We start from the raw sequence: 13,438 nt of genomic DNA, 5'->3' as shown, positions 1-13,438 counted from the left end.
TTATTCTATCGCATTATTTCTCTCAAAAATGTATTCATGTAGGCTCAGCCTTACAAAAAATGGACTGTCAGTTTTGCGATTGTCCTGTATTTTCGGCGAGGGATGTCTTAGTTTTTGTTAATTTTTAATATGAAAGGGAACAAATTGGTTTTGCATTGAATATTGTACACTGTACAGGTATAGCTGCTGATGCCGGTAAATTAGTTTTTAGTTAAAACCAAGTGTTTAGGCTATTGTATAGATAGACTGTTTAGTAGATGATTTATGTGAAGTTTGGTAAGGTGGGATATAGTAGAGTAGATTAGAGTCGTGTAGAGTAGGATGGAGTAGGATAGGGCGGAGTAAGGAAGAACGGGAGTTAAGCCGTACGGATAAAAGCTAGTTATGTATGAAGTTATGTCATAATACATTGCTACGTTTATTAATCATAAAAATCAGCACGACTTATTTAAAAATTGTTAAATACATTTTAGGTTATAAGAAGCCACACACTTATAGGAAGCCACTCACTGGTGCAGAAAAGACTAGGAGATATAGAGAAAAGATGAGAAAGGAAAATCCTGCCAAGTTTGAGGCACAAAGAATAAAAAACTTACAAAGAATGAAACAAAAGAGAAAGAGAATTTCAGAAATGACTCCAGAACAGGCTGAGAAGAAAAGAAAAGCTTGGCAAAATGAAAAACGTAGACAGAAAAAAAGGATGTTGTAATATTATATTATGCAACACCTATAATCTGTTTTTTAATCTTGTTAGAGTCGTGTAGATTAGGATGTAGTAAGATAGGGCGGAGTAAGGAAGAACGGGATTTAAGCCGTACGGACAAAAGCTAGTTATGTGTGAAGTTATGTCATAATACATTGCTACGTTTATTAATCATACATACAATTCAGTACTACTTTTTTTTTAAAGATGTTATTATTTAAAAATGGCTTGTGTTTAAACACCACCCAAAAAAGTACCTATTTTACTACCAAAAAAATTCTAAACGGTTACCAAAATGGATAAATGGTCACCAAATAACGTTTCCAAAAATATTATTAGGTAAAACCATTTTTTCGTATTATTGACTACTAAAAAAATATATGGACGCCTTTAAAATACACTTTAGACCAAATATTATATATTGTCACTACTTAGATGTTACCAATTATGTAATACCATGACTCCTAATTTGGTCATTTTTGTTAGACTAAAAAAGCTAACGATCGCTAGAATAGTTCCCAAATACCAATTAATATACTGGGGTTCCCAAACGTACGTCGCTTATTTATTGTTATATGAATTTGTGTGTAACTCAGTAGTAAAATGTAAGCACGAAACATGCAGCAAGCATGGCTTCTGTCACGGCTCCGGCACTGCGGGGCTCCGGCGGTCCCATGCGAGCTTATCGTCGCAGATGGTTTTCACGCTCACCACTGCAGCTTCGGCTTGCTGGCCGGCTGAGCCGGCCAGCCTCAGCCGCGGCGGCGAGCCTTAAAAACTACCTGCGCCTCAGCTCGCAGGCCGCCTCGCCCCTCTGCGCCTACGCGGATTTGAATTGCACTCTAGGGATAGGGCAGACAAGACTACGTGGAGTCGGTTTTGCAGCGATTCGTTTTCGTCACTAACTTTGATTTTGGTAGTAATATTAATCTTTTAGTTGGATAGAATTTGGTGACCATTAATCCATTTTGGGAACCAAAAATAATATTTGTGCGAGATTTGCGATTTTTCTGATGTTATTTTATTTTTTTTGGATCATAATATTATATACTTTAGTGCCCTTTTAATAAAGTCAATTTATTTTTTTTGGAGTTGTTTATTTTATTTGGTGCCTCAGCTTAGAGTCTTAAAAATATTTTTGGCGATCGCCTAAATTATACCCTTTAAAAATTGATAAATACATTTAAGGTTATAAGATGCCACTCACTGGTGCAGAAAGGGCTAGGAGATATAGAGAAAAGTTGAGAAAGGAAAATCCTGTCAAGTTTGAGGCACAGAGAATAAAACATATACAAAGAATAAAACGAAAGAGAAAGAAAATTTCAGAAATGACTCCAGAACAGGCTGAGAAGAAAAGAAAAGCTTGGCGAAATGAAAAACGTAGACAGAAAAAAAGGATGTTGTAATATTAAATGCAACACCTAGTAGGTGTGCACCTTAATTCAGACCAATGTTGACTTTTAGTAATTATAAAATGTTTAGTAAAAAAATTACTGATCATAGAATAAAACGATTTTTCCGGTTATGTTTGTTCATTTTATATGAATGAAGACAAAATTAATGGCTGTAATATAAAACATTTAAAATAAATTTGGGTTTTATTTTATTCTATCGCATTATTTTTCTAAAAAATGCATTAATGTAAGCCCAGCCTTACGAAAAATGGATTGTCAGTTTTGCTATTGTTCAAGGTTATGGGTATAAATTGTATCATTTCAATATTTAAAATAGCAATGTATATTATCTAGTGTTTCCATGAAAACTACTTTAAGCCATTACAATATCGAAAAATAACGCTTCCTAAAATCTGTCAATGAATTCGGTCATGATACATTTTATTTTGAAAACGCTCAACTAAACCGATGTTTTTTTTTTTTCAGAGATCCCCTATGAAATAGTAAAATCGCAGAGAGGTAAGGACTTGATACTTGTAGATGGTTATACGTTTACGAAAATCAACCAATTGCGATGGGTATGCTCTACTAAGATGCCAAGTTGCAAGGCAAAGTTAAGAATGAGCGCTGACGGACGCATAGAAAAATTGAATAATATCCATCCACATAAAGCAAAGATACATGTTATGACCTCTCGTGGTTATATTCGTATTTGAATCTGTACACGTTTTTAAAGTTTTTTAGTGTTTATTTAATCCAATCTTTCCTTTTCATTCATCTTTGTTTTAATTAAAATCTTCCGATTCATAGTAAAAAATATTTATTATAGGTAGACGTGGTTAGGAAATAAAACTTCTCTACACACAATAACCAGAAAAAAGACCCTGATTGGGAACCACTCTTTAAGGTATTTTAGAATGTGTTCACATAATAAATTATTTAAGTTTGCAAATATTGTTATAAATAAATAAAACTATGTGTTTTTATAACCTTGTTTTTTGTGTGACACCATTCTCTTGGGCTGTGATGATTGGAACATTTTTTTTAGTTTATAGTCGTGTTTAATTATATTTATTTTATTCTAGTCCAAGGTTATATGCTAGTGACGTTACGATGTCAAAAGCCTCAGATTTGCATACAGGGATACAAATTTTCTAGGAAAAAAACAACGCCTTCTGGGCTTGTTCCACAAAAGAGTCTGATTGCAAGGCAAGTTTAAAGCTTGACGCGCAAGGACAGATTGTTAAATTTTGTAATGTACATACATAGTCATACCTAGTAAATAAAATTATGGAAGTTTTCACGTTTGTTTATTTAAGTAACAGTTTTTTTTATTCGGGTCCCGTGGGAACTACTGCCCGTACTCGGATGAAATAAAGCCTATATTACTCGGGAACCTTAATCAGTATATTATATTGAGTTACAGGGGGGTCGAATTTGGCCCGAAATGGTTCGTGTAATATAACCCACGGCCGGTGTGTCGCTTTTTTTGCTCGAACTTGGCGGACACACTGCCGTGTGTCTAGATTTGAGTTCATTCTAACTACTTAATATTTAAGTTTACAAATTCTCTATTTGGTATACCAAGAACTTATTAACTGACTTGGCAAAACGTTTCATTGGCTGAATGTATGAAGCATCACTTGGTAATTGGTTGAGAAGATATAGTAATATTTAAGCGATCGGTGTTCATAATCATTATTCATTTTACTATTATTTTTTAGGTGTAAAACGAAACAAACCCCCAGTACCACGAAACCGAGAATACTCCCTGGTTCTTTCTGAAAGAGGCAGAGATATTCTTCTACGTTCAGACTTCAGGTATCACAAACATAGAATGAAAAAGGATGGAACAGTGGTATGGCGATGCTCGCAAAGACACACGTGTACGGCCCTTTTAATGACGAATTCAAATATAATTGTAGAGGAATATCATCACACATGCATCCACAGGATTAATGAAAAATAACATTTAGTTAGTAAAAATATAAATTAGTATTTATTTAAATTACTAAAAAAAAACATGCTTTGATACTAACTTAACTTACTTTGCCCCTCACTAACTCTCTCGATTCGTAATTCTAATTCGGCTAAAATACCTCTAGAGTCGTGTGCTACGTCATATGATTTGAATATTAGATAATTAGATAATATTAGATAGTAGTAAATATATAATTAAAAACGTTTTTGTATTTTTTTAATAGGTATGGGTACCTATGGGTTGTCATTCAATAAATCTACAAAATCATTTTGTTTTATTTATTATTTACCGAATCATTATAAGCCAACGTTATTTTTGCAAACGCATTTTGGCGAAGTAGGTTTCTAACCTAAACATTACCAAATTTTCGTTTGTTGATGTACCTTGGATCTAAGTTCACCGATAACTTAAATGTGGGTTTTCTTGAAACAGCAGTTTACTCTGAATTTTCACGTTGAAGTTTAAAAGTAAGTAAAGTACCTACATAAGTTGTTTTAGGAAAAACCGTTGTTTTGATGAACTCTTTACTGTCCTCTAACTTATGTTAAAAAACTGCAGACAATAAAAATGAAAACATTTGCAAATATGGGCAGAATAACAAAAAATGTTTTACGGGTTTACGTTTTATCAACAATGCAGCGTGAATATAAAGATTAAAAAAATATATAAGTAATCAAGATTCCACGACGAACTAGATTTGCAAAAATCATTTTGAATAGATATTTACATTGTTTTTAAATAAGAATCCTAAGAAACAAATAATGAAGCAAAATCTTTCATTTACTAATCCCTGAATTAAGCTTATAAATATTTATCTGTTTTAGCTGTAAGGTTACGTAGCTTGTTGTACATATTTTTGCTGGTATGACTTTATTAACACGTGAACATTTTCAGCTATAACAAAGTATGAAATAACTAAGTCTCAAAGAGGAAAGGATTTGCTTCTGGTGGACGGCTATACTTTTGGACGAATGAGCTTGAACTACTGGGGTTGTTCGTCAAACAAATCACTTTGCAGAGCCAAGATCAGAAGGACCTCGGACGGGGTCCTTGTGTATGTCAACAGGAATCATTGCCATCCACCGCGACAGTATTTTAAATGTAATGGCTGTATTGTGCTGAAAAAGAGAAGTAAACATATGTCGTAAAGGAGCAAATGAATTTAAATAATGGCGATGGCGCTTTATGGCGTATTTATTAAAATAAATAAATTATTGAACATCTTTGAAAAAATTCCGCTCGTGTTCAATTAGATAATCATATGTGCTCTTGACACAGTGCTTCAAAACTCTCTCGATTGCTCTGTCCTACGTGGAAATGTGACCGTGTAAAGATGGCAAACGAACATGGGCATTTTTGTATGAACGCTGTATCTACCCATTTTTTTTAACTGCTCAACAGTGATAAGACCTGTGTCATATGAAAGCTTTTGAAGAGCACTCTATTTCATTCTGTTGTGTCATGTTTGAATTCAGCGCGAACAAGGTGTTTTGCAATGTTAAAAAATGGGTCCTAATTGACATATGGTCCTATGTGATTCATGTGATCTTTGGCACTATTTGTGCTACATAATGGAGCTATACAGGATACTTGAAATTTTATGTGTGAATAAAATCCATGATAATCGCTCACACTTAAAAAATGTTCACATTTCTATTTAACGCTCCCATAGACTTACGATAACATAAACACGGTTTTTTTTTAAGAAATTAAATAAACGACATCAGCAGAAGGATTCTCTATGACAAAGAATTTTAAAAGATTTAGATTTATAAGAATTTACTAGTCAGTGTCAAAATAGTACCTTTTCATAGTTGTAGTTATTTATTGGTCTGAAAGTTTATAGACTTACCATAAAGAATATTTTACAATTGCACATTTTTCATGTAACACACTTCGCACAAGATTTTAGTATCCACAGTTTTGCCGTAATAGCAGAAGATAGACAGATAAATAAATAATGTATAACGTACCTATGTATATTATAAAATTCCACTCACAGCAATTTAGTATTTACGCACAGAAAAAATCTAGTCTCAATATTATTCACGAAATAAATAATGCAGTTTTCAATTTTAACTTAGGACAACAGAATAAAATTATGTTTTCAACAAATTAGAAGTAGAATATCAAAATATGTACAATGTTTAAGCCAAATTGATACAAATATATGTATCGACTTCAATATTTTCTGTATATTATAAGATCTCAAACATTATAGTCATTTTATCAAATCATTCGTACATTATGTACACCTTGTGATACTATAGTTCGGCCATTCAGAGAATGCGTTCCTGACACGTCGCGATTGAACTGACGACGTAACTACATTCATTGATTATTGATATAATAATGTTGTTTTAATGCTCCTCAATTGTTAAAACGGTAAACAACCAGCTAAAATATTTTTATCGTAACTGCAACGCCATTGCAAAGTTACGTCGTCAGTTCAATCGCGACGTGTCAGGAACGCATTCTCTGAATGGCCGAACTATAATAAAAATTGAGTCGCTCTAAATGTTCATAGCTCTATTTTAAGTGATATGCGAACTAAATTATAATCTTAGATAATTACGCAGTAAGTGTCATCTCAACTTATCAACATGTATCTGAAAAAAGTCATACTTAGTTATAAATAAATGTTAAGATACCTATATGAAATTAAAAAAAGAATATGTAAAGCTTATTAGACAATGAATCTTTTGGTCGAATAAAAAACAAATGAGTTACTTAAATGTAATTTAAGTGGTTCTAGCACGAATGTTTATTTACTCACGACGTCAGAAAAAAATTACAAATTGTGATAAGACCTGGATGATGATGATTTTCATTTGAAGTATGTATAACTTTCAAAGTTGGTGTTAGTCCCTAAATAATTTCAATAGTAAATCGTACAGTATAAATATCATATTCACTTGATTCGGCCACGCTTTCGATGTGATTTAATAAAATTAAGACCTGCTTGTACCATTGTTCACTAAATATAATAACAAATAAGATAGTTTTAGTAGTATTCGTCTATCATCAGCCTTATTATCGCCCACTGCTGGGCACAGGCCTCTCACACCGAGAGGGATTGAGCATTAATCACCACGCTTGCTTAATGCGGGTTGGTGATTTCAGACTTTATAGTTCAGGTTTTCGCAAAATGTTTTTCCTTCACCTTTAAATACATACAAACTTGCATGAACTGAAAATTTACCTGGCCTGGAATGGAACCCGCATAGTCGTCCTTAAGTACCAACATAAACTAGATTATTTGTAATTTTATTAAGTGTGCAGTGGTCCAAAAGAAAACCAAAGAGAGAACTTATTGTATATAAATATTTGATGTAATTATATCACTAGACTCTAAAATAAATGTTTCTTTTAAAAAAGCCTATCTATATTTTTTTCCAAACACTTTATCCCAGAATTTAATAAAACAAATTCAATATACACAAATGTAATAAATACAAATGAACCTGTAATTTTCATCAAAATAACGAGCCCTTGGGTAACTTAATGAATTTCCAAAATGGAATTATTTAGGCTGAGTGAAATCACTTAGGCCTTTACAAGCACTTGTAAGTGTCATAAATATCAATATGGTTGATTCTTGTTGTCCATTCCAAAAGTAGCTTTCCATGGAGAAGAACTGGGAGGTTTAAGTAGTAAGTATGAAGTCATCTGTGCTTCAACGCCCAACTCTGTAATACATTGACTGTCAAGGGACGTTCATTTTTTTATTTCTAACTGCACCATTTCCGAGTAACATACATATAATTATCTCATTGCTTTATTAAAAGAGACAGCATTTGCCTTACATTAAACAGGTTCTAAATATGAGTCTTGTGTAAGACGGAGTGAAACCGAGAAGCAATATCCTAAGATCGATTTCTTTAATACAAACCATCGTTTACAGGAATTCACTATGAAATGACGACATCGCAAAGAGGGAGGGAACTTATATTAATTGACGGGTATACATTCACCCAGTTGAGACCGAAGTACTGGGTCTGTTCCACCAGGACTGATGGCTGTAAGGCGAAACTCCGGAGGAACTCGGAAGGGGCAATCATTGATTATGATATCGTTCACAGCCATTCGCCGAGAGAATATGTACAAATGCAAAATGGAAAATGTGTTAGAATGCCGCAAAGAAAGTTTTTATAATGGGGCCTGTGATCTGTGAATTAAAGATTCGCTTTTCCCCTTTAGTTTTTTAAACACTCGTCACTACGCCTTGTATCAAATGCCGCCCACAGCGCACAATACGGTTAAAAACCAGTTTTTTGTCCAGCGGTGATGATAGGAATGTACGTATATACAGACTGTAACAGGGTACTCAGATGCAGTGACTACTAACAAGATATTTTTTTACGTGGATGACAATATTTTTTTTATACTTACTTTATGAGATGCATTTGAAATTTCAAAATGTAATTATTAATTTTATTGATCTTTTATTAATTCTATTAAATTGATCTTAATTTACTATGGTTTTGAATTATTTAATGCCACCCGTTCAATTGCTGCGCATTAATCAAATCTGCGATTTGATGGCTGTCATGTATCAATATAGTTTAATGATGCAACCCACCTTTAGAGTTATCGATGTCAGAGCAACTAAAAAGTTCTTTGTCAACAGATTCTGAACAACGTTCGGGCGTTCCTTACTTCATTGTGAAATCTCAACGAGGGAATGATCTCCTTCTAGTCGATGATTACACGTTTTCAAAGAAGTATAAACAAAAAGGTGTTTGGATTTGTTCAAACAAAACAAGCAAATGTAAGGCGAGACTGAGGTTAAACGAAGTTGGGGATATCACAAAAATTTATAACGAACATTCCCATCCTCCGGGCAGATATTTAAGACAAAAGAATGGAGACTATATTAAAATCTAAATACATAGATTTAATTTATCTTTCTTGTTTATTTGTAAAACTTCTCTGTGTTCATGAGAACTTATAAAAATGAAGGTATTCTATTCTAAGCTATTCTATTTTATTTTTTTATAAATATTAACTTTTGCCTGAAACTAATACCTATGTAAACTTCATATCCGCAGACGAGATTCCCTACGCGATAATAAAATCGCAAAGAGGCGCAGACCATATTCTTCATGACAATTATACGTACACGAAGGTCAGAAGCAACAGCTTAGTATGGATATGTTCATCTAAAAGTACTTGCAAAGGGAAAATCAGATTGGATGAGAATGGAAAAATCACTGATGTGATAAACACGCATAACCACCCACCGGGAAAATATGTAAAACTTGGCGGTAACTACATAAAAGTGAGATAGAATCTGTGTGTCCATATATTTTACACTTAATGTTTTTTTTCTCCTTTCTGCTGTCATTGATCATCTTTAGCACTTAGCAGTCGTTACGGGTCGGAAGCCAGTAAGTTTGACAACCAGTCTTACCTAGGAGTATCGGCTTGCCCGGGTAACTGGGTTGAGGAGGTCCGACAGGCAGTCGCTCTTTGTACACTAGTACTCAGCTACATCTGGTTAGGTAGATGATGATATATTTTTCTGATAACGCCTCTGTATTTTAGTAGTACGTACAGACTATTCTACCTTTTATTATTACTGCGGCAGTAATTATCAATTCTACACGCAATATCCATTGCACTTGGTACTAGGAACGTGATCGTTTTTGACTTTGAACATTGAAATCTTGCAATCTTGAAACGCTGTTTAGAACTATGTTTTATTTATTATGCAGCGAATTTGAATGCAGCACTTTTTTAGTGAGTTAAAACATATCTTATAATAGGCATTGTATGGCATAAGATGTATTACATGAGTGACGAACTATAAATGTGTTTTAAGTATTAAGTGTCTTTACAAATTATACAATTTAACCTTTCTCTTGTGTAGTAAAAAAAATAAATTTGGTTTCGAACATGACAGTTTTTTTCTTTTAGTTTCAGACGAAGTGAAGTTTATTAATTTAAGTGAAAATAGGAAACTGCTCATGGCTGGAGAGTACACGTTTTCTCAAGTACATCGAAAGCACTGGTATTGTTCGAAAAAGGTGACAGGCTGCAAAGCCCGAATTACTTTGGATCCTGACACTTCAAGAATTTTGTTTATAGATAATCGACACACTCATGAACCGCCTGTTTATAAGAAGTTTAATGAATATTATGTTAAATTAAGTTAGATAGACTTTAGTTTATTTTTCAGAACAATACAAATACAGATCAGAGAGCCTATCTAAGATCTTGTACCTTATTTCGTCCCTCTAGTCACCTGTAGTTTGAAAATTAAAAATATTAATGGTTTTTCTCTTATTTCCAGACGAGGTGAAGTTTATTTATTTGAGTGATAAAAAGAGGTTGCTGATGGCCGGAAAGTATACGTTTTCTCAAGTTAGTAAGAAGCATTGGTACTGTTCAAAAAAGGTGACAGGCTGCAAAGCCCGAATTACTTTGGATCCTGACACATCAAGAATTTTGTTTATAGATAATCGGCACACTCATGAACCGCCTCTTTATAAGAAGTTTAATGAATATTATGTTAAATTAAGTTAGATAGACTATAGATTTTTTTTCAGAACAATAAAAATAACGAAAATACAAATAATACAAATACGCAGATCTAAGATTTTGTAATTTATTTCCCCCACCCCCCTAATCTTCCGTAGGTAAAAAATAGAATTAAAAAAATAAATGTTTTTCTCTTATTTCCAGACGAGGTTAAGTTTATTTATTTAAGTGATAAAAAGAGGTTGCTGATGGCTGGAAAGTATACGTTTTCTCAAGTTAATAAGAAGCATTGGTATTGTTCGAAGAAAAGTGTGGGGTGCAAGGCACGAGTGTACCTGAACCCTCATACATCTGGAGTCTTGTTTATGGATAATCAACATACACATGAACCGCCAGTTTATAAATTGCTTAATGGTTATTATATAAAGATACGTTAATAAAGCCTAAATGTATTTTTTTTATTGGACAGACCGATGGCACAACTTAGTGGTGGTCAGGCGAGAGTGGCCGCGTCAGTACAAATGATATGCGATAGTATAAGCACAGATTATATAATAGTTACTACGTAACAGATAAATCACTCCATACAAAAAAGTCCATACCTACTGTTATAAGCACCTACAAGTTCCCCAACTACCTACAAATTCCTAGCTGCGTTATAAAATGAACCTTAAAAGTTCGAGCGCTTGATTGTTATTCCAATGCGATAGCGCACAGTTCAGTGACCGCAACCGTGCCGTGGCCGCGCTTAGGGTTGCTTCTTACAATTTATTAATATTTAAGTAGGAAAACAAAGCTACGCTTATTTTAAGATAGCCTTTTTTAAAACTGAGTTTTTAAATAAAAAGTAATATCAAGAATATTTTTCTTTAGTTAACTATTGTATTGCCTACTAAAATGGAGTATGGGTACATATTACTAAATATTACCTAATACGTAAGCATAGGTAAGTACTTAAGTAAAGCTTTCGTCAAAATCAAAGGCGGTTTCCAACTATTTTTCGAGCACAAGTGCCATACCCCATATGGTACAACTCCGTCGAGTGTTGATACATACTTACCTAAAATTGGTTTCTGCGTAGCGACACGCGTAATGTGCCAAGTCGTCATTAAGTTGGACCAGAACTATTCCTACTTACACTTGAGATGTGTTTTGAGCCACAAAACTCACAATACAGTTCATATTTAACTAAGTAGGTATCTAAAGTAAAATAAGTACCTAATGATCTCTGTTGTTAAAATCATAAAGTAGATAAGTATTAATTTATTTAAAAAAATAGAATTACTAGATAAGTTCATAAATATAAAATGTTTCTAAATCTTACAATAGTAGCATATAAACCAACACAACTCAAAATAATCCATCAGTTTGTTAGGTAGCTTAAAAAACCTAATAAAAACCAACAGCATAACATGCCACGAAATAAAAATAATAATATTGGAGCGCGCGCGGCGCGTGACTGTTGAAAGCCCTGAGCCGCGTGGGGCTACCGGTAACCCAGCGAGCGGTAGGCATTTATCGCGCGCAAGTACGTCGAGTGACAGAGGCCTGGTATAAGGTTCGGTGTCGGTTGAGAAAATTTAACATTGATGTAGCTTCTTTGAGAAAGAAGATTTGTATATAACCTAGAGATAGTTTAGGCGCCATAAATAAGTTTACTTTCCAAAAGCACAGCGACTTTATAGAAATGGTTTTAAATATGTTTCGAAGCCCGTATTGTGAATGAGGAAGATATAACTTTTTGCGGATTGTAAATTGTGAATTGAAGCAAAAAAATGTAGGTACGAAACTATTAAAGTATGTACAATAATCTATCTTTTCTATATTTGAATGATATGACATTTGGAATGGCTTGGCGATGTTTTTCATTCAAATAATCATTGTATTTTTTACACGCTTTTTATTAGCTTCACCTGTATGTTTGTATGTTTGTAACCGACTTCTTTGGGCGCGATTTTGACCCACTTTAAACGGCCAGATTTCGTTCAAACTTTGTAGATTTATTGAGGACCGATGACAATACACTATATACCTATAATTTGATAAAATTATTCCATTTTTAACCGACTTCTTATAATTTTGTAACACGTTGTGTGCCTAAGTAACTGATGACAATCTTTATATTACAGGTGATGCCAAATTTATAACATTGTTGAACAATAAACAGTTGTTGATGATCAACAATTACACATTTTGGAAATACAAGGAACGGTATTACTACTGTCCTAAAAAAACTAAAGGTTGCCAAGCGCGAGTCGTGCTCAGTCCAGATCTTAGTCAGATTCAGTTTTTGTATAACACGCACGACCATGAACCTCCGAAGTATGTGAAAACGAAATCTGGTCGATATATTAGAGTATGAGAACACTTCTTGGCAAAACATATAAACTAAAACTCTGAAACATATCATCTATTTTTTTCTTCTAAGTTTTTTGATTCTTAATTAAAACCTGGTTTCAGGACTGCGTTTTGGATATACTCGTAAAAATCTTAAACTTCTGAAAATGCGCCATTCATTTGTTTTTACTTTACCCTATTCAAACACACCATAAATATTTGCTTCCCTAAAAAATATCCAAATGTCATGGAAGAACATTTTCTTTTGGTATATCTCAGTTCTGACATTTGTTAATTAAAACTGTATTGCTAAATAAAATATGTTTTCAAGTGAAGACTCATACTAGGGGAAAACATCCTAAACTTAATAAAAAAGAAATATAAGCGCGAATAATTATCACTTGTCCTTAATATGTAGTATGTATTATAATGTAATAAATGAGGCGTGAATAGGGTATAATAGGACTGGTACGCACCATGTGTCTAAGGCCTTATAAAAAAATAGAGTAAGTATGTATAATGTTCCAGTCTCAGTTATCT

The 13,438-nt window shown here is 33.5% G+C and overlaps 1 protein-coding gene and 1 long non-coding RNA gene across 3 annotated transcripts in view; one reads left to right on the top strand and one right to left on the bottom strand.

Annotated features, from left to right (window-relative positions):
- LOC124634364 (modifier of mdg4-like) overlaps positions 1-13,438 on the bottom strand; it is a 486,707-nt gene that overhangs the window by 81,471 nt on the left and 391,798 nt on the right. The window lies entirely within an intron of this gene.
- LOC124634378 lies at positions 7,876-9,887 on the top strand. Its single transcript, XR_006984858.1, has 2 exons — positions 7,876-9,040; positions 9,130-9,887. It is a non-coding gene; the product is annotated as an uncharacterized LOC124634378 (long non-coding RNA).

This window comes from Helicoverpa zea, chromosome 11, assembly GCF_022581195.2.
Source record: "Helicoverpa zea isolate HzStark_Cry1AcR chromosome 11, ilHelZeax1.1, whole genome shotgun sequence".
NCBI classification, from domain to species: Eukaryota; Metazoa; Arthropoda; class Insecta; order Lepidoptera; family Noctuidae; genus Helicoverpa; species Helicoverpa zea.
Note: the sequence above shows the minus strand (reverse complement) of the source record. Positions and strands in the feature narration are given on the sequence as shown.